Source organism: Schistocerca americana, chromosome X (assembly GCF_021461395.2).
Source record: "Schistocerca americana isolate TAMUIC-IGC-003095 chromosome X, iqSchAmer2.1, whole genome shotgun sequence".
Lineage (NCBI taxonomy): Eukaryota > Metazoa > Arthropoda > Insecta > Orthoptera > Acrididae > Schistocerca > Schistocerca americana.
This window is the reverse complement of record NC_060130.1, coordinates 237,214,778-237,242,339: the sequence shown is the minus strand read 5'-3', so window position 1 is coordinate 237,242,339 and position 27,562 is coordinate 237,214,778. Positions and strand designations below refer to the sequence as shown.

Here is a 27,562-nt window from a genome sequence, read left to right as displayed (position 1 = left end):
AAAAACAATTGTGAGATGTAAATTGTCCCATCTTTAATAATGTTACATATGTACAGCTAATACCAATTACAGAAAAATCTGCATCTGACAACTGTTATTCCAATTACATTAATGCATATTGTAATAATTATAATGTCAGATAAATACAGCTAATATCAATGATAGAATACAGCACATCTGATAACTGTTGTTCCATTACACTAATGCATAGCTGAAACAGTTTTTGGACTCAATGACGGTGTGATCCTAGACCAAAATTAGTTGTCTCTAATAAAATATACCATTAGAGCTGTGTATTGCATGCTGCAGTTCTTAACAGTCAATAAAGGTGTACAACACCACCTCTATAAAATATTTCTATATTATACATGTTTTTTTTCAACAATCGGAGGTAACGACCATTAAACAATTAATCTTAACTGTCTTATCATACATTATAGCCTCAGGTGTCACTGTGTATGCGAGATGTCAGTGTTTCTTCAGAGAGGAAAATGTAGAAAACGGATCGGTACTGGACGGAGCAGTAATTACATTAAGAACAATATTGAAGAGCAAGAAAGTGGAAATTTTACGACTACCCAAAAAATTAAGAACAGTGAATGCCGAAATCAGTCTTCTGTTTAAGCAGCTATCGGGTGAAAAGCGTAAGAGGGCTCAGTCAAATGTCTTACACCATTGTAAGAAACAGTAAGAAAAAGGAAATCGTACTTGACACTATGTTAAAGAAATACCAATTTAAAGACAATAAGGGAGTGTGGTATAATAACGAGTTTCTTCTGGACTGTGTAATCTTAAAGAATAGGAGGCCAAAAGGATACAGACGTTGTCTGAAGTACGGATTATTGCAGCAACCTTCCAAAACAAGATCCAGAAATGATCTCAAATGCTCATGTAGAATTAACACACAGACTGTGGAAGGAATTAAGAATTATTTTCGTGACTAACAAGATGATTTTTGACAAAATGAAGCTCCAAGAATAGTTACATTTCACTTCGCTCAAAGTTCATGGGTTTCTCAATTTAGAGAAATATATTCCATATGATTGTAATAATAACCTTGGAAATCATATTCTGCTGTTCATGATCGTTGCTCTGCTGCCTAACTAGAGTCAACTTGTTGCTATGTATAAAAGTCGCAGTCCCACTCGTAGTGAAGTCTTGCATATGTTGAATTCAGTAATTAAATAGTTAGAGCAAGCTGAAACGAAACTTACTGCATTCGCTTCTTGTGGTAGTCAACCGAATAAAAAGATCTGGCAATGTCTAGGAAATACTGGTATAAAAAACATTACCTGCTCTATATCAAAACCAGTGGATGAAACCAAAAGAATATGGGCTTTTCAGAGTGTATTAATGCCATAAACTGCGTAAGAAACAACTGATGTAATAAAAATGATGTACTTTTTAACGATGACGTCATCAGCTACAATTTTTACGGAAAACATACGTACTTTCAAGAATTCGATGGAATTAAAGTTTGCCACAAGTTAACTTTCACTCGCTTGGATCCGAAGTCATTTCAACGAATGGACATAAGATTAGCCCTTCAGTAACTCAGTAGCAAATGGCATAAAATTCTTCAAGGAATTTAAAGCAATATGATTCAAATATAGTGAATCAACGGGATCGCTATATGAACAACTTGGTGGATGCAATTTTATTTTCGTAAAGCTGCTTTGTAGGCTATACAAAATAGCGGAGGCTCGCAAAAAGACAAAAGTAAGAGCTTTGCTTCTGAAAGAACTCTGTAGTTTTTAATACTAACTACTGGCAATACTTTTGGAATATCTCAATACTTATGGAAAAGAAATCTCAGCTATTCCCTGATAGCAACATTAATTCAGAAACAAGTCTCTGAATTGTAGTGGTGATCAGTCAGTAACAGACGTCCTCATTTCGCACAAGTTACATTGCGATTACACTCCTGCAAAACTTTCATTATCTTCCTGTGGAAACTGTGAATATAATTGTAAATTTTAGTTGACATCACATGTAAGCCAAATGCGAACATCAGCTAGTCATTAGACATAGAACAACCGAGACAGAGTTTTGCAACAGTAAAACACGATTAAGAAAATACTGTGTGCTCGACATAACTTCCCAGAGGCTCAAACCGACCCCGACTTATATCTACATCGCTCTTCAATTACGTAACTCGTTTAAAATCAAGAAATGCATCGTACACCTTCAGATAATAGTTTGGTGGCTCCAAATTCCACATTTATTCAGGAAATATTTGATTCCTTCCATTTTTAATGTAAATATTATGAAGTTTAATGTGATCATATCACGATGAATCAACCAGCTGGTTAGTTTTATTGTTAGTTTGAAACACAACAAAAACAAAATAAGGCACATTATACTCTAATGAGTTATAGTAATACGTGATATCTAGCTCCAGAATTTTGTCGTTACCTAAGCCAGTATCTTCTACAGTTTGTCATTCATAGAAAAGTATTCGAATTTCAGTATTTTTCAGTATATTTTTGCGTAGTTCAAGCTCATAATTCGGTTCATATTTGACAATAGGTACACGTATTTCCAATTTTACCTTCTTTTGGATGTGTACCTTTTAGTTCAACTCCAGCCCCATTCTAGTGAGGTCCTCTAAGCAGAGCATCTGTAGCACTGGAACTCCAAGTAAAAATTACAGTGAAATACCATTCCTATAAGATTTCTTTGTAGTCCCTAAAGAAACCACCAAGCATATTCAATGGATAAATCACCTTATTTTTCTTACCCTTTACCTTACAGCTATTGAGAAAATGTCCTTCCATACTTATTTTTTCATTAAGAGATGAAGTCAAATATAACAAAACTGATGATGAAATAAAACGATGTGCTATTCTAGAAATAACATTATTTACTTTCTTTATGGTTGTAACATCAAATAGCTTTGCCACATAACTATCAAATGATTTTTATTAGATTTTCATATGCTGCATAATCTGTACCATTAGCTCCAATAATACTGAAGTTCATGTATAACTGAGCATAATTAGATGAAGCATCCATCTCCATCATATCTACGATAATTTCTGTTTCCTTGTTAGAAATATTTAGATTATTTTTTCAGTTTTCTTTCACAGCAAATGAGTGGAAGTGATAGCTTTCTGTTTTGTTTATAGTTTACTAAAGATAAGAAATTATTAAGCCATTTCTAATATAATTGTTACAGTAGTGCCATTGAGGTCAGTCAAATTATCATTTTCTTCAGGTAGAGCTATTTCTAATTCCTGTATAGTATCAAGAATTGTAATATATACAGAATAAGGTGGTTTATGAACTATTGGTCCACCACATTCAGCATTAGGCTTCAATGAAGCAATAATATTAGTTTCTTGTTGAAAGGGACTCGTATGATTTCACAAATGTTCCAAAAGCCAGATTAAAATTTATGTTAAATAACTCGAACAGAATAAATTTAGGGACATCATTAGCTACTGCTTTCTTATCAGCTTCAATAATCTGGTTACTTAATCCAAGCACACTTCCAATACACTCCTCCACACCCAACCATAGTTCAAGATCACTCTCAATAATAAATCGATTTACAATTTCATCTGCTTTAACGTGCATATTAGGATTTTTTCGAATGAAGAAATTTTCTAAAATTTCAAACTATATTGGCCAGCAGGAATTTCTGTCGATTCTACATCACAACATAATTTATTGCTTTTTCTTGCAATACTTCGATATATAAATGTATGAAAACCAAACAGTGTAACATAGTTAAAACGTTCTTATATAGGTACAGTCAATATGTTTTTGAGAACAGATGAGTTACAACTTAAATGAAATAGGTTACTCATTTAATATTAATAAAATTTGATTAACTTAAATGAAAAAAGATTTGGAACCAGAAATAAGAATTCCAGAGAAGAAATACAAAGATAAACATGTTAAACTTTAGCCTAATTCTTTGATGTGTTATAATAAGTCCAAGTGGTTGTAGGAAAACAACATATGGGATTGTAAATTATATTCTAGCTCCAGGATAGATAAACAGGCAAAAGATAAATTATTTGTATGTTTATTCACAAAGTTTAGATCAACTGAAAAACAAAGTATCTATAAAAAATTATAAACAAGCCTAAAATAAAGAGATTGAGAAGAATACTACGGTTTTGGAGAAAATGACGAAATCATTTCACTAGACATCTTCAATTTTTTGGTCCTGTCCTCCTCAGTTGCGCGTAATACTACGGTATGTTGATGATTTTCACTTATGGACCGTCTGACAGCAACTGAATAAAACACAATTTTAGTGCCATACGCGTTTCGCCTTTATTTTCTGCAAGGCATCATCAGTGGCAGGTTGCGTAGACAGTTTCTTACATATTACGCTCCTGTTGCATTTTTGGTCTTGTTCTTCTTCCTATGAGCGCCAATTTGCTGTTTTTTCTGCATTCCACAGCACTATGCACTGAACGCTTTTTTTAATGCAATGTTTTGGTTTCTGTTGCCGACTGTCAAATCATATTCAAACCTTTACTTTTTAAAAAAATCATCAAATTTTAATTCAACACCAACAAACTTATGATAAATGTTGAATATGATGAAAATCATCAACATATCATTTCACTAGATTAATGCCAAGATAATTCAGTTATAGTTTCTGATGATTTCATTCTTGAAAAGCAAGATGTAGTTAGAGAACATTTGACTAGAGGAAGACATAAAGGAATAGATCGTTTTTACTTATCTCAGACACATTCAAAAATAGCAAAACAATTAGTAAGGTCTAATCTGAATTTTTAAAATATTTTTGACATGGCGATACAAATTTAAATCACATTTATCATAAGTGTGTTGGTGTTGAATTAAAATTTGATGATCTTTTTAAAAAGTAAATGTTTGAATATGATGATATTTTACTTGAACACATAAATGATTTTAAAGAAGCTCTTGACTAAATAATAGAATATGAAAAATTAGGAAAAAATTGTTAACATTATACTAATTGTTCATGGGATTAGTAAAGAAGCTAAACCTGGGCCAGCTACATGGGGTTGCTATTTTTTGATATGTGTGTTTGCTGAAGATTATTTTCCAATAGTGAGACAATCACTTTCAAGTTCAGATTTATGCAGAAAAACCAAATGAATAGATTTGGATCAATGATGTTAGAAATTTAATCGATAGATGAGCAGTTACTCATGGAGTAGAATTAAGTGGAAATAAAAATTACTGCAGTGAAAAAGTGAGAATAGACAAATGTTAACAAATAAATTTACTAATTTTACTATCAGCAATCCAAAAGAAATTTCACATGTGATTAGATTTTTGAATAGATTGCCACACACATTCTGGCAAAGTGAAAATAATGGAAAAGAATTGGATAACAGAATAATTAATAAATTACCACTTGAAATTCATCTACCTAGCTATAGATTTTGTGGTCTGGGGACCAATTTAGATGAAAGATTACCTATAGGAGATCAACAAATAAATACAATAAATGAGGCTTGCAGAAAACATATTTCATGTAGAGATAAGAAAGATTTAGAGGTAAGATGTATAGCAGATAAACAACTTCAGTTAGCTGCAAAAGAAAGAATGTATGCGTCTGATGCATCAACTGGAGAAAAATTGTCTGCTACAGCAGTCAAAGGAATAATGTATCAAAAGATAAAATTAGGATGGTCTTGGATCTTGACAATAATGTTTGTGGACTATAAAATATGTTAATACTTATAAAAAAATTTATCTTTATAAAAGAATAACTTCACCTTTTATTATACCTTACTAGGTAGTGGAAAACTAAACCAAAATAAATTGACATGAAACTCCAAAATTATATATTACATGGTATTGAAATGTTTAACTGATGCACAAAAAAGAGACATAAGAAAACAGGTGGTAATTTACTCATAACATTAGGTATACATGAAGTGAAAAAATTATCGAACACCTAACAATGAAGAAAGAAGGTTCAGGACTAACAAAATGTGAAGGAGGATTTCTTCCTTTATTATTCGCAGCATTATCGTATCTAGCAACTATGACTTCACAAGAAGGTGGAGCAGCTGATATTGCAAAAGCAGAAATGGAGAAAAAGTGATACAGAATTAGAAGAACCAAAAAACATAACATAGCAATGGAGAAGAAAGCTGGGGTGTGAATGAAAAAAATTCCCAAAAATAATCCATGTATCCTACCCCAATAAGTAATTCTGATACAGAAGCACTTGCTAAACAATTAAAAACCAAATATTTTCGTGGTGTCTTTATGATTGATGAATTACCTAATCATCCTAGAGGATATGTATCTGGCATAGTTAATTTAGATACATCTGATCATGGTGGCTACCATTGGATCTGTCATTACAAGAATAAAGATAAAAATTTGTTTATGATTCATTTGAAGGAAATATTCTTAAAGATGTCTAGGCTCAAGTGAATTGTACTATAACAACAATGAATACAAAATTTTGAAAAAGTAATTTGTGTTCATTTGAGTACATTTGTTTTAAAAATAATGTCAGATAATTGTAAGTTTAATGATATTTTGAATCTAGTTGATGGACAGTTTTGGAACTAAGGCATAGCCTAAAGGCAGCTACAAGATCAATGTTCCTATACAAAATAAAAAAATGATTTGAATCAAAAACTGAAGATTTTGAATCAAACAAAAAGAAGGAAAAATTCAGAAACTAAAAATTTAATCAAATACTTCAACAACAATATAAGTGATGTTTATAATACATATGCATAATTAGAATCATTAGTAGATAGAAAAATAGAATGTAATTAAGAAATTTAAAATGAACTGAGTAACGTTTTTAAAGCATTTAAAAAGTTTTATTGATTTTAAAGGCAGAAGACTGATAGATATAAAAGGTCTCGTAAATGATTCTGATCCAGTTACCAAACACTATTAAGAAAATGAGTCTGCCTCAGCTAAAGCAGACTTTGCGTCACCTATCACAACTTAGTCTGCGACTAAACGACCTTGTTACAAAAATTGAATATGAAAAGCAGAAGTGATTTCTTTCAATAAAGGGAATACAATTTATGATAGTGCTATAGAAGAACATCGTAAAATGATACATAACAACAATGCAAATCTGATTTATGCTTTAGATAGATGCGGTACACTGGAACCAAAGGTATATGATAAATAAATTACTGAATTTACTTTTATGACTGGTGGTGATTAAAAAACACATAATTTTGAATGTTTACCGTTATAAAGTTGGTGTTACTGGTAAAAACATAGAAAAAGATTTATCATTTAATGATTTTAATATTTTGTTAAGTGTGTTTGATAATCTATATGAAATATCTACTGGCAACCAGTCAATAAAAATATTGCATAAATAAAATTTTCTAAGTTTAAAACTAGAAGATAAAGTTAAAACTGTTTCAGTAGACAGTTCAAATGGCTCTGAGCACTATGGGACTTAACTTCTGAGGTCATCAGTCCCCTAGAACTTAGAACTATTTAAACCTAACTAAGCTAAGGACATCACACACAACCATGCCCAAGGCAAGATTCGAACCTGAGACCATAGCGGTCGCACGGTTCCAGACTGTAGCACCTAGAACCACTCGGCCACTCCGGCTGGCTCCAGTAGATGCAAAAATAATTTTCGTCAGTGACATTTAATATTATATAAATGAATAGCCTTAATAATCTTTAAGACAATCATATTTGGTGTATAATATGTAAAATGTTTACTGGCACCCATCACCAAATAGAACTACTACAAAAAGAGGAAGACAAAGAATTGAAGGAGTTTATGCAATATGTAGAAGTAAAAAGTGTAAATTCGCTAAAAAATTTTGTAGGTGAAGGGGTATGTGATTCACCCAAACCGTAAAATATTCGAGAAGAAATTATTAATCATGTACATAAACCGATAAGAAGACATTTTAAAAGAAGACATGTTGTCCCTCTTGATATAGGTGATTTATGGCAAGCTGATATGGTGAAAACAGATTCTAGTAAATTTAAAGGAATTTCAAAAATAAATAAAAGATATAAATATTTATTAACTGTAATCTTTCTTTATCAAAATATGCTTGTCTATTCAAATTAAAGGTATAACTAGTAGAAATATTTTGAAAAGACTTTAAAACAAAGATGTCTAAGCAAATTACAAACAGATAATGGTAAAGCACCCCCCCATGAACCATGGACCTTGCCGTTGGTGGGGAGGCTTGCGTGCCTCAGCGATACAGATAGCCGTACCGTAGGTGCAACCACAACGGAGGGGTATCTGTTGAGAGGCCAGACAAACGTGTGGTTCCTGAAGAGGGGCAGCAGCCTTTTCAGTAGTTGCAAGGGCAACAGTCTGGATGATTGACTGATCTGGCCTTGTAACAATAACCAAAACGGCCTTGCTGTGCTGGTACTGCGAACGGCTGAAAGCAAGGGGAAACTACAGCCATAATTTTTCCCGAGGGCATGCAGCTTTACTGTATGATTACATGATGATGGCGTCCTCTTGGGTAAAATATTCCGGAGGTAAAATAGTCCCCCATTCGGATCTCCGGGCGGGGACTACTCAAGAGGATGTCGTTATCAGGAGAAAGAAAACTGGCGTTCTACGGATCGGAGCGTGGAATGTCAGATCCCTTAATCGGGCAGGTAGGTTAGAAAATTTAAAAAGGGAAATGGATAGGTTGAAGTTAGATATAGTGGGAATTAGTGAAGTTCGGTGGCAGGAGGAACAAGACTTCTGGTCAGGTGACTACAGGGTTATAAACACAAAATCAAATAGGGGTAATGCAGGAGTAGGTTTAATAATGAATAGGAAAATAGGAATGCGGGTAAGCTACTACAAACAGCATAGTGAACGCATTATTGTGGCCAAGATAGATACGAAGCCCACACCTACTACAGTAGTACAAGTTTATATGCCAACTAGCTCTGCAGATGATGAAGAAATTGAAGAAATGTATGATGAAATAAAAGAAATTATTCAGATTGTGAAGGGAGACGAAAATTTAATAGTCATGGGTGACTGGAATTCGAGTGTAGGAAAAGGGAGAGAAGGAAACATAGTAGGTGAATATGGATTGGGGGACAGAAATGAAAGAGGAAGCCGCCTTGTAGAATTTTGCACAGAGCACAACATAATCATAACTAACACTTGGTTTAAGAATCATGAAAGAAGGTTGTATACATGGAAGAACCCTGGAGATACTAAAAGGTATCAGATAGATTATATAATGGTAAGACAGAGATTTAGGAACCAGGTTTTAAATTGTAAGACATTTCCAGGGGCAGATGTGGACTCTGACCACAATCTATTGGTTATGACCTGTAGATTAAAACTGAAGAAACTGCAAAAAGGTGGGAATTTAAGGAGATGGGACCTGGATAAACTAAAAGAACCAGAGGTTGTACAGAGATTCAGGGAGAGCATAAGGGAGCAATTGACAGGAATGGGGGAAATAAATACAGTAGAAGAAGAATGGGTAGCTTTGAGGGATGAAGTAGTGAAGGCAGCAGAGGATCAAGTAGGTAAAAAGACGAGGGCTAGTAGAAATCCTTGGGTAACAGAAGAAATACTGAATTTAATTGATGAAAGGAGAAAATATAAAAATGCAGTAAGTGAAACAGGCAAAAAGGAATACAAACGTCTCAAAAATGAGATCGACAGGAAGTGCAAAATGGCTAAGCAGGGATGGCTAGAGGACAAATGTAAGGATGTAGAGGCCTATCTCACTAGGGGTAAGATAGATACCGCCTACAGGAAAATTAAAGAGGCCTTTGGAGATAAGAGAACGACTTGTATGAATATCAAGAGCTCAGATGGAAACCCAGTTCTAAGCAAAGAAGGGAAAGCAGAAAGGTGGAAGGAGTATATAGAGGGTCTATACAAGGGCGATGTACTTGAGGACAATATTATGGAAATGGAAGAGGATGTAGATGAAGATGAAATGGGAGATATGATGCTGCGTGAAGAGTTTGACAGAGCACTGAAAGACCTGAGTCGAAACAAGGCCCCCGGAGTAGACAATATTCCATTGGAACTACTGACGGCCGTGGGAGAGCCAGTCCTGACAAAACTCTACCATCTGGTGAGCAAGATGTATGAAACAGGCGAAATACCCTCAGACTTCAAGAAGAATATAATAATTCCAATCCCAAAGAAAGCAGGTGTTGACAGATGTGAAAATTACCGAACTATCAGCTTAATAAGTCACAGCTGCAAAATACTAACACGAATTCTTTACAGACGAATGGAAAAACTAGTAGAAGCCAACCTCGGGGAAGATCAGTTTGGATTCCGTAGAAACACTGGAACACGTGAGGCAATACTGACCTTACGACTTATCTTAGAAGAAAGATTAAGGAAAGGCAAACCTACGTTTCTAGCATTTGTAGACTTAGAGAAAGCTTTTGACAATGTTGACTGGAATACTCTCTTTCAAATTCTAAAGGTGGCAGGGGTAAAATACAGGGAGCGAAAGGCTATTTACAATTTGTACAGAAACCAGATGGCAGTTATAAGAGTCGAGGGACATGAAAGGGAAGCAGTGGTTGGGAAGGGATTAAGACAGGGTTGTAGCCTCTCCCCGATGTTGTTCAATCTGTATATTGAGCAAGCAGTAAAGGAAACAAAAGAAAAATTCGGAGTAGGTATTAAAATTCATGGAGAAGAAATAAAAACTTTGAGGTTCGCCGATGACATTGTAATTCTGTCAGAGACAGCAAAGGACTTGGAAGAGCAATTGAATGGAATGGACAGTGTCTTGAAAGGAGGATATAAGATGAACATCAACAAAAGCAAAACAAGGATAATGGAATGTAGTCTAATTAAGTCGGGTGATGCTGAGGGAATTAGATTAGGAAATGAGGCACTTAAAGTAGTAAAGGAGTTCTGCTATTTGGGGAGCAAAATAACTGATGATGGTCGAAGGAGAGAGGATATAAAATGTAGGCTGGCAATGGCAAGGAAAGCGTTTCTGAAGAAGAGAAATTTGTTAACATCGAGTATAGATTTAAGTGTCAGGAAGTCATTTCTGAAAATATTCGTATGGAGTGTAGCCATGTATGGAAGTGAAACATGGACGATAAATAGTTTGGACAAGAAGAGAATAGAAGCTTTTGAAATGTGGTGCTACAGAAGAATGCTGAAGATTAGATGGGTAGATCACATAACTAATGAGGAAGTATTGAATAGAATTGGGGAGAAGAGAAGTTTGTGGCACAACTTGACTAGAAGAAGGGATCGGTTGGTAGGACATGTTCTGAGGCATCAAGGGATCACCAATTTAGTATTGGAGGGCAGCGTGGAGGGTAAAAATCGTAGAGGGAGACCAAGAGATGAATACACTAAGCAGATTCAGAAGGATGTAGGTTGCAGTAGGTACTGGGAGATGAAAAAGCTTGCACAGGATAGAGTAGCATGGAGAGCTGCATCAAACCAGTCTCAGGACTGAAGACCACAACAACAACAACAATGGTAAAGCAGTCTATAATAAAAATTTTCAAAAACTTATTAAAATATGTAATATGAAGCATTATTCAACTTTTACCAAATTGAATGCATCTGTTGTAGAATGATTTAATAGAACGTTTAAATAAAAGAAGTGGAAAAAAGTTGCTCTTCAAGGAAATTATAAATGTATTGAACTAGCTGAAAAATTGGTTGATGAATAAAATAGTATAAAACATTAAACAATAAAAATAAAGCCAATAGAAGTTAATTAAAAATTATAAGCCAAATGCATTTGTATCTAATGTCAAACTTAAATATAAAGTTCGCAATAAAGTTAGAATTAGTAAACTTAAAGAAATTTTTGAAGGAGGATAAATAGCCAACAGTCAACAGAAATTTTTGAAACTGAAGATGTTATTCGTTCTAATCCAACCACAAATAAATTAAAGGCATTGGATGGAGAAAAAAATAATGGGAAATTTTGATGAGCATGAACTACAGAAGACAAAATATCGAGATCTATATTTAAGTGCACAAGTTTTAAGAAAGAAAGGAGACAAAGTGTATGTTAAATGATTGGTATTTTATAAGTCAATGTTATTTTATAAATCATTTCTTACATCTTGTAAAAGTTGCTGCTCAGTATCCCCATTGTCTAATCAAACGTAATATCAGTAAAAATCAATATTCTGATTCAGTTCTTCTTTTATTTTATTGCACAAGTTGATTGAGTTATGACTTTATTCTATTGTTATTATTGCTTCACTATTTGGATGTCTGTCTTCTATTACATACAATCGCATTTGTAGCAGTCTTCTTTGACATCTAATCACATGGTAACCACACTCAAAGTCTTTATCAAATAATCGATGAATATCAATCATATTTGTGAGATCAGCATTTTCAGTTGAGACAATGACGTATGGTTGCATTTCGATAATTTTTTCCACAAGCAATTCTTCCATATTTTTAAGCTGTGAATTTCTTCTCTTCTTTTCTTCAGCATCTATGGAAATTTCTTCAGCAATTTTTAAATCTTCACTATGTTCTTCAAAATTTTCAGTTGCTGCTTGTAGTTTATATTGACATGTTTTTTAATTGTTGGTAAAACTTCTTCTTAAACCCAATCGCGAAATTGTTCAGCTAATCTTATTTTTTACTTTGTAAATAATGAATATAAGACTGGTTGATTAATAAATATAGTGTGTGGTAGCATGTTTGAAGGGAGCAGCAAATTGCTATGCACAATATCTTAATAATTTTTTATCTCACATGATGTAAAATTGCTTCTCATGTTTTCTTAAATTCTAAAATGTCAGACACATCCTTAGCTTTAAGCCAAGGATTATCCTCTTTATCAGTTATCATGAACAGTTCTTTATTGTTCAAACACTCAAGCTATTATTCTCAAATATATTCATTAATGGTGCTTTTGATCAAGTGACAGCTGAAGAAGACATACTTTGAATTGGTTCCATTTAACAGACAACAATTTCTATTAGATTTTTCGTTTTGATTAATAAAAATTTTTATATACAAATGTATTGTACAATATTAATGACAAAATTAACACTTTCATATTTTCTACACGCATTTTACCCTCATGATGATGCATTCCACTCTATTCCCAAACATTTCTTTACTAAAATTAAACACTGATTTCATTTTACTTCTTTATTTCAGTATAGTCAAGATTGCAATTATTTAAAGACTGAATAAAGCTAAACTTCATTTTTCTAATCTTTTCAGTGCCTGCCATCATGGGCCCTACAATGGTAGGACCAGTATTATTGTTTAATCCAGAATGAATAAAACAAAGTATATTATCATTAGTAATAAATACATTATCTCTTCAAATATCTCTTTTCTGGAAATATAGTTTTTATTTTTCATATAAAAATATCTCTTACAAATGGAAAGAGGAAAAGAAAGTGAATTAAAAGTTAGAGCAAAATATTTTGGAATTAGATGTTATTCTAAACTTATTGATCTTATTAACAGCTGTATCAATAACAAACATAATATTAAGAATAACAGTAACAGCAACAACAATAATGTTAACATTGACAGTAATAACGAGGTGAATGAGCTAAACGCTAAATAACGACAACTTATTCAAGTGATTCATCTTGAATGTAAAAATTAAAATGTTGAATAATTTTGTGCATTATATTTAACAAAGGAAACATGCAGAGATAAAGTTGTTGGTTATATTATAAATAAGAGTTCATTTACTTAAATTGATTGCACATATGTATCAAATAGAGAAAAATTATCTGAAGATCTTATGAGGAATTTAAAGATAAATTGGATTGAACTAATATATCAAGGTGTCAAAAGTTTTCCGAAGATTTTGTGAGAGAATTTCAACATAAAGTAAATTGGTAATATTTATTAGTGTATGATAGATTATCCGAAGATTTTATAGAGGCTTTCAGAAAGATCTAAACTGGCATAGAATATAATATTGACAAAAATATCTGAAAACTCCATATTGAATTTCACGATTAAATCAACTGAATACATGTTCCATGTAATCAAAAATGTTCAGAAGATTTTGTCAGAGAATTTCATGACAAAATAGAGACCTGAAAATTGCATGAAATATTTTCAAAACAGAGGAAACTGGGGGACAGATCCGGAGATCTTGCTGGCCAGGGTAGTTGACTTACACCTTCTAGAGCACGTTGGGTGGCACGGGATACATGCGGACGTGCGTTGCCCTGTTGGAACAGCAAGTTCCCTTGCCGGTCTAGGAATGGTAGAACGATGGGTTCGATGACGGTTTGGATGTACCGTGCACTATTCAGTGTCCCCTCGACGATCACCAGTGGTGTACGGCCAGTGTAGGAGATCGCTCCCCTCACCATGATGCCGGGTGTTGGCCCTGTGTGCCTCGGTCGTATGCAGTCCTGATTGTGGCGCTCACCTGCACGGCGCCAAACACGCATACGACCATCATTGGCACCAAGGCAGAAGCGACTCTCATCGCTGAAGACGACACGTCTCCATTCGTCCCTCCATTCACGCCTGTCGCGACACCACTGAAGGTGGGCTGCACAATGTTGGGGCGTGAGCGGAAGACGGCCTAACGGTGTGCGGGACCGTAGCCCAGCTTCATGGAGACGGTTGCGAATGGTCCTCGCCGATACCCCAGGAGCAACAGTGTCCCTAATTTGCTGGGAAGTGGCGGTGCGGTCCCCTACGGCACTGCGTAGGATCCTACGTTCTTGGCGCGCATCCGTGCGTCGCTGCGGTCCGGTCCCAGGTCGACGGGCACGTGCACCTTCCTCCGACCACTGGCGACAACATCGATGTACTGTGGAGACCTCACGCCCCACGTGTTGAGCAATTCGGCGGTACGTCCACCCGGCCTCTCGCATGCCCACTATATGCCCTCGCTCAAAGTCCGTCAACTGCACATGCGGTTCACGTCCATGCTGTCGCGGCATGCTACCAGTGTTAAAGACTGCGATGGAGCTCCGTATGCCACGGCAAACTGGCTGACACTGATGGCGGCGGTGCACAAATGCTGCGCAGCTAGCGCCATTCGACGGCCAACACCGCGGTTCCTGGTGTGTCCGCTGTGCAGTGCGTGTGATCATTGCTTGTACAGCCCTCTCGCAGTGTCCGGAGCAAGTATGGTGGGTCTGACACACCGGTGTCAGTGTGTTCTTTTTTCCATTTCCAGAAGTGTATAACCTCAATACATATCTTTCACTTCATTTATAATTTTATACTCTCCATGTTTACACGTTGATGGTAAAACGTCTTCAAAAACCAAATCTTCAAAATTTTCAACTAATCTTATTGTTGATTTCATGATTAATGAATATAGAACACGTTCATTAACAAACTTTGTATCTGGACGCAAAAGTAACAAATCGTTACTCTTCAAATCTATATACTTTTTCCCATAATTTTCCTTTAATACGGTCTGACATTGCCTTTCTTGTGTTTGTAAATTCTAGAAGTTTAGCCATATCTTTAGCTTTAAATCATGGTTTATTCTTTTCATCAACAGCCATAAACATTTGCTAATTATTGTATGAGAGCTTGTTGTTGATGAGATCGATGCTGACTCCATTTAATAAAACAATTTTTATTATAATTTTTCATAATTGGTTCACTGACAAATTTCATTTTTAGGTAGCGCTGTTTCGTTATTTGTCAACTATTTCAACCTTATCTTATACTATTTTAAGTCTACATGAATGAAGGTAGCTTTATCATTATTTTTGAAAATAGTAGTTGCAGATGAATAGTTTAAAGCATTGAAATAGTTGAATGATTGTGGTTACTTAGAATTGAGGATGGTGCAAAAATTACTGAAGTGCATGATGATGTATTTGTAGAAGCATTAATGATAATTTAGTACACATATGGTCTTGAAATAAGTTGTGAATTGCGTGAAGAAACTTTAGAATTTTTTTAATCAAGCTAGACTATAGAACTACTATATATACATTCATTAAGAAAACTATAAACTTGAATTATAAAGGTTCAACTAAAAAGCTATTTCAAGTCACAGAGTCTGTATTTATTTTACGGCAAAACTAAGTTGACATTCAGTTTCATAAAGATAGCAATAATAATAATATTTTAATTATAAATAAGAGAGAAGTACATAGCTATCAAATACATGGTCACCATTGTCCAAAGGATGTATATGGGCATTAGGTCACTCATTTTTTCCAAATTTGAATAATGATCTAGCGAAAATATATATGGATGATGAAGAGTTCTGGTACTTGGAGATTGAGGGGAATACACCAAGACATAAAATAAACCGAATTGAATGTTTAGTTCATGCTCTAGGTTTAGAACATACCGTTGTTGATGGAGCAATAATTTATCCATACTATAATGGTTCACATTTAGAAATATCTCAAGATGATATCGATGGTATCCAAAGTTTGTATGGTAAAAAATGTCGACAACAAAGACATCTATACTGAAAAGAATTCCAGTTGTTTCATCTGAACCAGTTGAATCTCTATGTAAAATTAGGAAGTTCAATATCTTATTATTTGTGAATGGAATTTTATATAATTTTTTTATCAGAAGTGGGTGTGGGTAAGGCAGGGTATGAAATCACAGCTAATAACGAACTGTTTAAAATTTTTGCCATAAGATTTACAAACAGTAGATGGAATATGTCAAAAACCAAGTACGGAAGTTATTATATTTGTTGACAGTATGATAAATTTGGATACATTACAATTAATACCAGGACATCCTAAGCCAAAATCTAATACAAGACTACAGAACAATTTTTAATAAATATTGTAGTCAACACATATATAGGAAGAACATTTTTATTCCTTAATGAAGTTTTCTATGTGGTGATAGATGAACACGATTTTAAATATAAAAGACGAGGTGTTATAACTACAGAATTTCCAGGAGTGCCTACTGGAATGAATTCTGTGCTTAGGTACATTAATTGTTTGGTGTATTTTCACGGATGATACTTTCTATGAATATAATGAATTCATAGAAAAGTAGTAAGAGACGGTGCAGCTGATTTATCTTTATTTAGTATTGATTATAATAAACCATCAGTATTAGTTCCTGAGGTAATAACTATATTAAAAGGTAGATTGAAAAACTAGGAAATTTTACTTTTTTTCCTTATAAAATTTTTTTCTACGTAAATGGAAGCCTTATTGAAGAAGTTCAAGAACTCTGGCAATTTATATTTGCTTAAAAAGGTTAGTGAGGTACAAGTAAATTTTATATAACTACCAGTAGCGAATATTTGAATACTAGACAAGAATATAAAATACGTTAGGAACTCAACAATAAACTAAAATTATTTTGCCAGACATATATCTGAATTTTATTTTGTGACTGGGATTTTCAATTTTCTGAATTAGGGACTATTAAACTGAGATATAAAGGAGTGAAGAAGCTTAACAATAATGGTAATGAATTTCGTGATCTCGACTTTTTGCTTTAAATTCTCTGATTTTTTCACAGTAATCTCGTGGGGGATGACTATCCCCTACTAAATTTGATATACAAATACGAAATTTTTAAAAATGAACTCCAGTGCGCTCAGAATGCCCATTATTTTCAACTGAAATTTTATTACATTCTGTACAGATTTTTATTACATCCTGTAATTTTACTGTACTCAAAATCGGCTTGGATACAATATAACATTATTAAATTATATTAATTAATTTCTATAACATAATTAATTAAATAATTAAATTTACTTCTAAAAAAAGTACATGCAATAAAAACATAGCAAATGCACTCATTGTACCCACTCACTACTGGTATGTACTCAATGACTTCTATCTTTCATATCAACTGCTGTGTTATGGAATATATACAGTGACTTTTGTTAAGCAGTGGGTGCATTTGATGCATCATTGTGCTTGTAAGATGTGTGACATTGAATTTTCATAAAGGGCTTATTTATATTATGATAAGCATGCATTTTAATGAGTTCTACAGACATGTATAACTGCATAGTACCACGGTAGTGACAATGAATAAAAAGTTCTCAGGTTTCCAACAACGCCAAGTAATTAAAATTACACAAGCTTTCAACTGAGCACAAATATGACTGCCAATGGGCTTCTGGCATGCACCTTGTATACTCTAGCTGCTAGCTGTGACCCAAAGGTTACCAAAGCATCGCCATATCTCAGTTTTCGATGCAACTACTTCAGTTGTGCAACTGGTGGATCCCAAGCTGCACTGAGCTGCCGGCCACCATTTCTATTTAGAGTGTTATAGGTGATTTTTGTTTCAATGGCTTCTTTAATTACTCAATCCCAGAAGCAGTTTGTGCGAGTCATGATCGCTGTTTCGTCACATTTTATCTGGTGTCCCTTTTCTAAAGCACGCTGATCTAAAGCAGACTTCTCAGGTAGCATAGGTGATAAAGTTTGGTTCCCTCTTCCAAATCAACCAACCTGTGTTGTTCCACAGTGCATACTGTTTGTCTGACATAAGGCTGGCCACTTAGACTCCAGGTGTTTTCAGACCTACTGCATCTTTAACTCGTCTCAGTAATCGCCCGATTTTTGTCAGAGGCCTGAGGAGCGATTGGATCTTGTGTAGTTTCAGTACATAGACAACACGTTCGTCATTTTTCCCCACATACATCAGAAACTGGGAACACCTTAACGGCATTAACAGTAACATCCAGTTTACCATGGAGGTAGAAAAAGAGAATGTGTTGCCCTTCCTCGACGTTCTCGTCCGCAACAAACGAAATGGATGCCTGGCTATTGCGTCTACAGGAAACCCACCCACAATGATCTGTACTTGCATGCCATCAGCCATGATCACCTAACACAGAAACGCACTATTTTACAAACATTGGTGCTTCATGCAAGAATGATATCAGATGCTGATAACGTGCCCCATGAGCTGAGCCACCTACACAAGGTATTCAGGAACAATGGTTGTAACGTCCATCCAATAAATGAAGTGATCCCAGGCAATACCTCCAAGAAGACCACAGACGAGCAGCAGGCAAAGACACTTGAATTCCTGCCATTCTGTGGCTCTGTGTCGGCAAGACCAGGCACCTGCTGAAACGACAGAAGATCAAATCGGTCTTCAGGACTTCGACAAAAATCTGTCAATTACTGAGACCAATTAAAGATGCAGCAGATCTCAGAACATCTGTGGTCTACAAGATACCTTGGCGAGTGTGGCCAGTCTTACATTGGGCAAGCAGTACGCACTGTGGAACAATGCAGGAAGGAGCATTAGAGAAATCTGCTTTAGCTCAGCATGGTTTAGAAAATGGACACCATATAATATTTGACAGAACATCCGTAGTGGCTTGCTGGCTTCTGGGATTGTGCAATTAAGGAAGCCATTTAAATAGAAACCACTGATAACAACCTAAACAGAGACGGTGTCCTGCAGCTCAGCACAGCATAAGATACAACAGTCATGCAGTTGAAGAGGATGCATTGAACGCCTAGTCAACATATGCCCACATATGGCGATGCCATGGGCACCTGTGACGCCACAGCCAGCAGTTACTATATAAAAAGAGCGTATCAGCAGCTCACTGGCAGTCATACCACTTGACAGTGGTCAAGGAGTGCTTGGCTGAACGATCCTGTAATTTTAATTACTTGACGTGGTGGGAAGCCAAAGAACTTTTTATTCAGTTATAGACACAGTTTACATGCAGTAATATTTAAGTTTAGGAGCTTCATTGTGCGTGCAGACTTGAATGTCTCACAATATATGGCAAGTATTTTTATAGGTACCAAGATATCGACCTTGACATTGCCTTTGAAAATGTTACATCTCTCACTGTTACCATTTTTCGTCATGTGGTTATAAACAGTTCTTTTCGTTCTGCAGTTTAAGCAATATTTCAAAATAAAGCGCCTTCCTTCCCAAATAAGATAGTTGTCTTGTGAGCGAGTGTGATCGCACGCACGTGCATGCATACGTGTGTGTGTGTGTGTGTGTGTGTGTGTGTGTGTGTGTGTGTGTGTGTGCTACTTCTGTAAGGTTCGCAGGAGAGCTTCTGTAAAGTTTGGAAGGTAGGAGACGAGATACTGGCAGAAGTAAAACTGTGAGTACCGGGCGTGAGTCGTGCTTCGGTTGCTCAGATGGTAGAGCACTTGCCCGCGAAAGGCAAAGGTCCCGAGTTCGAGTCTCGGTCGGGCACACAGTTTTAATCTGCCAGGAAGTTTCATATCAGCGCACACTCCGCTGCAGAGTGAAAAACTCATTCTGGAAACATCCCCCAGGCTGTGGCTAAGCCATGTCTCCGCAATATCCTTTCTTTCAGGAGTGCTAGTTTTGCAGGTTCGCAGGAGAGCTTCTGTTAAGTTTGGAAGGCAGGAGAGGAGGTACTGGCAGAAGTAAAGCTGCGAGGACGGGGCGTGAGTCATGCTTGGGTAGCTCAGATAGCAGAGCACTTGCCCGCAAAAGGCAAAGATCCCGAGTTCGAGTCTCGGTCCGGCACACAGTTTTAATCTGCCAGGAAGTTTCGTTCGTTTATGTTGCACAACTCCATCTTGGTGCTGCGATTTTTTTCTGTCAGTGTATATCAATCGGAAGGAGAACGTGCTTTTTCCTATAACAGGAGTGAGAAAAACTAAAAATTTTATTAAGTTCGGGAAAATGTTAGATACAGGCGTCAACATAGTCTCTAACTTCACAAGTAACAACGCTATTCATGACATAGCAACAGAACTACATATTCTGCAACCCACTGCATAATGTGTCGAACTGAAAATATTAGGGCTGTCTTATAATAATCCTAGGCAGTTACGTAATGATTCTAGATAACAATTTGAGAGTGGGTTTAATAGCGTTTCCACATTCATTTAGATGAATTCCAGGTCTGGATTACACCTTAAACCAACAGCCCAGATCATGTAACTTTCAGTATACATTTGTTCAGTGTTAATTATGAGAGTCAATGTTAAAAAAATGAAAGACACAGAAAAAGCTCGATATATTCATTCATATGATTAAATCTGAACTTTCGAAAGGGGTTATTTATTTAGTGTACAGTACCGCACATGAAATGCAGTAAAAGTAAAAAAGACATAAATAAAAACTAGACATTAAACTGACAATGAATTGTTGTGTGTATGCTAATGTCCTGTCTCCTTATAGAATAATGCTTGATGGTGTAATCGTGAAAATGTAATTTGTATGATTCAGGCATGTTCTCAATATATACTCCTCTACAATGTGCCAGATACAGAGCCATATAAAGGCGATATTGCACCTACGGCAGAAGTGGCAAATCTGTGCCATCCCTCGCACACCTTCGTAAAACTACATTTCTGCACTTTTTCTGTATAGTTTTAGCTATTTTAATAAATGAAAACTATTACTTAATTGAACTACATTAAATACTGCACAAAACAAATAAAATGTATCATTGCCGTGAATAAATCACAAGTACAGCGTGTTAAAGTTGGCCAAGTACTGAAATGGTGGAAGTCGCTAAAATTGGACAAGTGTACTCTTCACCTCACACCTGCCTATGTTCGATGGGCCATGACCCGCAGTTTATGGTGGGTCATGGCCCATCGAACATAGGCCAGTGTGAGGTGGAGAGTACGCTATTAAGTTAAGTAGTGGTTTTGACTTGGTACATATGTACTGTTTGTGTTTTCCTTTTCTTTTTCGTTTATAAATGTATGGCTAAGGTGTTCTTTTAAGCATTGACGAAGGTCTTCTTAGGCACTTGTGGGTTTTATTGTTCTGAGGAAGGTGTAGTTATCTACGCTGAAACCTGGGTTAACACTAGGTGCTTTTTTCGCAATCGAGGCGGGTTTTTAGTTTTTTAATATATTAACCAACGATTGCGGACAGTAAAACTACAGCAATAAAGTAAAGGTGTTCGAAGAAGGCGATGAAAAGGCTGACTTACAGATTCCTTAAAAAACAGAAACCGAGTTGATCTGTACTAAATTTAACGTTTAGAAACTAAACTGAAGTACAGAAAATCAAAAGTGTCAGACACTTCAAGAATGCTGGAGATAATAGAAGAAATGAGGCTAATAAGGGAAGCACTGTGAGCTTGATTTCAAAAGTGGAAGACAGCGTGCATGAAAGAACATACAATAAGGTGATCTGTCCTGAAAGACTGTATGTGAACGAAATTTAAATTCTCAACAGAAAAGGCGATCTGTGAGACACCCTAAAGGAAGAATGAAGTATTACACTGTCCAGTCACAATAATATGCCAAGGAGATGGACTCCCACCACCAACCTTGAATCTCATCTTAGCTGAAGCCCTTAGTGAATGCAGAAAATAATTAAAAAATCTATCTGGAAACCTATTCTGCTTGTCAAAAACCTGGATAACCACCTTTAGCAGCATGGACCAGAGTGAGATGTGCAGGCAGAGTGTCAACTAGGTTCTGGAAAGTACCAACAGGGATGTGGTGCCATGGCGACTCCAGTTGAGAATCAATTGCACGAACAGCCAAATCGAGGTGGTCCCACAGATTTTTGATTAGGTATACATCCAGGGAGTTTGGTGGCCGTGGGAGTACAGTAATCTCTCTATGGTGCTCTTCAAACCATGCTCGTACACTGTAAGCTGTGTGACACATTCCACTGTTCTACTGGTAAATGCCACTGTGCTGACGAAAAAAACTGCATTGTAGTAGTGGACATGGTCCCCTGTGTTGATCCACTGTGCCTTCCAGAATGACTAGATAACCTAAGGAAAGCCACAAAAACATTCCCCAGACCATAATTCTCCCTCCTCTGGCCTCGACCCTTCTGACGACTGTTGGAAGGCGGCCATCTGTTCGATAGAACATAAAACGTAATTCATCTGAAAGGCCCGCAAGCCTGCCACTCAGTGAATCCCCAGTTGCAGTATTGGGGTTAAATTACAGCATTCATCACTAATAGGAAGCAGACAGTATGGGCACATGAACCAGGTGCCAGCTGCAGAGACCCATGTGCAGCAACATTCGCTGCACAGGTAGTGTTGGAGAGGCACTGTTGGTAGCCCCTCAGTTCATCTGCATGTTCAGTTGCTCAACAGTTGCCCATCTATTTGCCCTTACACAACTCCGCAGCCGTCGTCCGCACCTGTCAGCTGTGACCCATGGTGCACCACAGTTGCCTCAGTCGCAGTTTTAGATAGCACCACTTTACCATGCATGGTGTACTTGAACAATGGAATATGGGATCAGTTGCCAAACATAGCAGTTTCGGAAATACTTCTGCCCTTGGCCTGAAAGCCAATGATCATGCCCTTTGGACATCAGATAACTCGCTCCATTGCCGAAATACAATGACTGCACGGTTCTCCACATCCCCTAACTCACTTTATATACCCTCCAAAGCTAGCGCTGCTGCCTACCGTCTGTGAGCGATTACTACTCGTTGACACAAACATAGGGCGGTGGTCATATTCATGTAACTCGACCATGTATAAGGAAAATTTTTGGCCTAGATAAACCGGAGTTCCAGTAGAGATTGAAGTCTCATAAAACAGAGAAATTCTCAAGTCTGACAGCTAACATTAGAAAAGGAGGATTTAAATTTAGTGGACATGTTGCAAGAATCCCAGCAACAAGATTTACACACTAGGCTATGGAATACATCAAAAATTAGAGAATATACCATGGATCAAACAAGTTGGAAAGACTTTGAGAAAGCACAGATACAAACAGTGGAAGTAGTATACAGTAAGCAGTTCATTGAAAAGGTAAACTGTTGGGGAGAATGAGATAATATCATGCGATGGTGTTTTGCAACAATTTATTCCAGTACTCCCAGGTGTGATTTTGGTAAATTCCTGGGTTTCTCGTAAGAGAACCATTGGTGTAAAATAAACAGTGTATTACTGAAAGATTTCTTGTTCATTGATCGGGAAGATGGAAATATTAACTATTCAGTTCGTTATGCAAAACTTAGTACTGGAGTTAAATCATGTGCTGATGTAATTCATGTGTCATCAAACTAATGGAAGTGGTCTTAAAAGTATGCTGCTGAAATCTAAAATTTACAGCTTCCCATTGATAAAAACTATTACAGGTGTGAAGAAAACAATGTGTAGTGTGAGAAATTACATTTACATATCACACTGCAATGCACAACTAGAGTTTCAAGTCAGTGGATTGCACTACTCACATACTGTTTTCTGCAGAACAACTAATCAAGAGCCACAAAGAAGCATTATATATTTTATTAATGATGAATTATTTCTGTCATATAAATTTTAAACAGATACATGTATTTGTTATGTGTTACCATGCATATAGAGGTATCACAGTCCAAGTCTTGGAATTGATGAATTTTCAAGTGCTGAGCATTTGACTTCTTATGTCTTACACGTTCTGAACAAGTGTTGAGAAAAGAGTAATAGGAATTTCAGCGGGCAGCACAAATACCAGTTATGGAGAGAAGGAAAGAAAGATAAAAGTAATCTTATTATATATTGCAAGAAAAGAGTGAAAATAAATGAATATGTGTAGAAAGTCATGCTTATGTTGTGCATAATGGTGCCCAGGCAGCTGCAAACTGCTTATCAATTAATAGACAAATAATAATTGGCATTACATGTTAAAAAGCGAAAATCATTTGGTGGATTTACTGAAACAGAATACAAGACTTCTGGGTCACAGTAAACCCAGATGATTACACAGCTTTACATTTTTTTTTTTTATTTCCAAGTATATTCAAACACATTTATTATATTTCAGAGGCCCTGAATCCAAATATGGCTTCACTTTTCTGAATTGTCTCTAGTTCTGAAGATATTTATGTTCTTGGATTTTAATTAAATGTTCTTGTAGATGCTAACTTTACGTCAGTATCGTTGATCTTTATTTTCATCTAACTTTTGACACCCTTTGATATTTCACAATTAAATATTCTATTAAATTCTTTAAAATTTATTTTGTGTTTTTATCTTATATGTTTCAGGAAAATATGAGTTCTTTATGAAGAGGATGCATAAACAACCCAAATGTGTTCTGTTAGATTTGCAGTGAGTACTGCTTGCAGAAACAAAGACCGACCATCACAGACTTTGTAAGTAAGGGGTACCTTGAATATTTTGGGATACAGCTTGGAGACCAAGATAGGCCATGGGCTCCCCACACTGTGTGTAAAAGTTGTGTAGAGCATCTACGACAATGGAAAAATGGACAAAGAGAATGTTTAAATTTTGGTGTACCAGTGGACTGGCGAGAGCCCAAAAACCACCAATATGACTGTTACTTTTGTGTAGTAGATGACAAAGGTTTCAGTTGATTTAAAAAACATAAATGGGTGTACCCAGATTTAGAATCATCCAGGAGACCTGTGGCACACAGTTAAGTTCTATACCAGTGTTTACTGAACTACCTGAACTTATGTCAGAACCTGAAGAAACATGGAATTTGGAGGGCAAAAGCAGTAAATGTGAAGGAGAAATTTCTACACCTAAATTGTTCACTCAAGAGAAACTAAATGATCTGGTATTTGATCTTAATTTGTCAAAGATGGTATCAGAACGTCTGGCATCCAGGCTAAAGGAAAACAATTACCTTAGTCCAGATGCAAAAATTTCAGTGTACCATACAAGAAAAGCAGGTCTTCTACAATACTTCAGCCAAGACAAACAATTTGCATATTGCAATAACATTCCCAGTCTACTAATTCAGTTGGGATTACAGGGATATCAACCTAAAGACTGGTGGCTTTTTATTGACAGCTCCAACAGTAGCCTGAAATGTGTCTTGCTTAACAATGGTAACATCTTTGTTTCCATTCCCATTGGCCACTCAACAAAACTGAAAGAAGAATATGAAAGTATCAAAATTATGTTGCGGAAATTACACCATCATGAACATCAATGGTCTATTTGTTGTGATCTGAAGATGGTAAACATCTTGCCTGGGCAACGGCATGGGTACAACACAAAGTACCCTTGTTTTATATGCTTTATGGGACAGCAGAGCAAAACTAGGTCATTGGAGCAAAGTGATAAGGCTGTTAAGGGAACGTCTTACTGTAGATGGCAGCCAGCATCATTCAGGAGCCATTGGTTAAGAGAGAGAAAATAATTCTCCCTCCGTTGCATATAAAGCTATGACTGATGAAGCAGTTTGTTAGGGCCCTAGATAAAGAAGGCAATTGCTTCAAATACAAATGTAGATTTTTTCCTGCATTGAGCACTGAAAAATTGAAAACAGGTATGTTTGATGGGCTGCAGATTTGCAAATTCATGAATGATTCCAAAGTGACAAATTTCATGAATAATTCAGAACTGTTGGCCTGGTGTAGTTATATCTTAGATGTGAAAAACTTCTTAGGTGATCTTAAGGCAGACAGATACACACAAACTGTGCAGAACATGTTGACAGCCATTAAAAAGTTGGGTGCTATATGAATATCAAAGTGCATTTCCTCCACAACCACTTATCAAGATTTCCATATAACTTAGGTAATTACAATGAGGAGCAAGGGGAGAAGTTCCACCAAGAAATTAAGATAGTGGAAGATAGATATTGAGGCAGGTGGGACACACACGTGACGGCCAACTACTGTTGGTATCTCCAACGCAATTGTCCTGAAGACCAATACATAAGAAAATCAAATCAACATCATTTCATGAAGGGATAATTGCTATAGTCTCACTGAACATAGGCATACTGTTTTGTATGTGATGAAGTAATGCAACATAATTAGTTAATTACAGTAATTAATATGTCAGTTTTGCGTCAGTTGCAATAATCATATGAATTGTGATCAGGATACATCTATTTAGACATGATATTGCTCTACATTTACATTCACCAATAAATGTTGAATTGCTAGAAAACGGGAGCCAATTTAACACAACTGAGATCATATCCACATTCAGCAACATATAGTGGTCCTAAAAACACTTAAAAATCACTGTAAAAAAAAAGGCTGTTGTAAAGTCACAGATGTCTCAAGATCTGAATGAATATTTATGCAGCTTCTTTCAGACAGTACTTCACTATAGATGACTGCATCATCTGCAAGGTATCTGAAGTTACTGCAAGGTCATTAATATACAACTTGAACAGCAAGAGTCCCAACACATATTTCTGGGGCACACCCAAATAACTTCTACCTCTGATGATGACACTCCACCCAAGATAACATGCTGTGTCCTCTCTACCAAAAAATTGTCTATCCTGTCACAAACTTTGCTTGATACCTCATATGACTGTACTTTTGACAATGAGTGTAGGCATGGTATTGAGTCAAATGGTTTTCTAAAATGAAGAAATACTGAATCTACTTGAATGCCTTGATCCAAAGTGATCAATATGTCAAGTGAGAAAGGTGTTAGTTGGGTTTCACATGACTGATGTTTTTGGAATCCATACTGGATGGCATGGAGGAGGTCATTCTGTTGTAGATATCTCATTATGTTTGAGCTCAGACTATACTCTAAGATTGTGTAACAAATTGATGTCAAGGGTATTGAACAGTAGTTTTGTGAATCACTTCCACTACCCTTACTGTGAACAGGTGTGACCTGTGCATCCTTCCAGCTAATGTGCATGGTTTTTTGTTCAAGTGATCTATGATAAAGTGTAGTTAGAAAAAGGGCTAAACCAGCCACAAATTCAGTATAGAATCTTTTAGGGATTCCATTGGGCCATGCAGCTTTGTTCAATTGTAATGATTTCATCTGTTTCTGAACACCACTGACACTGATAC

At 36.1% G+C, this 27,562-nt stretch overlaps 1 protein-coding gene across 1 annotated transcript in view; it reads right to left on the bottom strand.

The window, feature by feature from the left end:
• LOC124556238 (EH domain-containing protein 1-like) overlaps positions 1-27,562 on the bottom strand; it is a 144,282-nt gene that overhangs the window by 115,825 nt on the left and 895 nt on the right. The window lies entirely within an intron of this gene.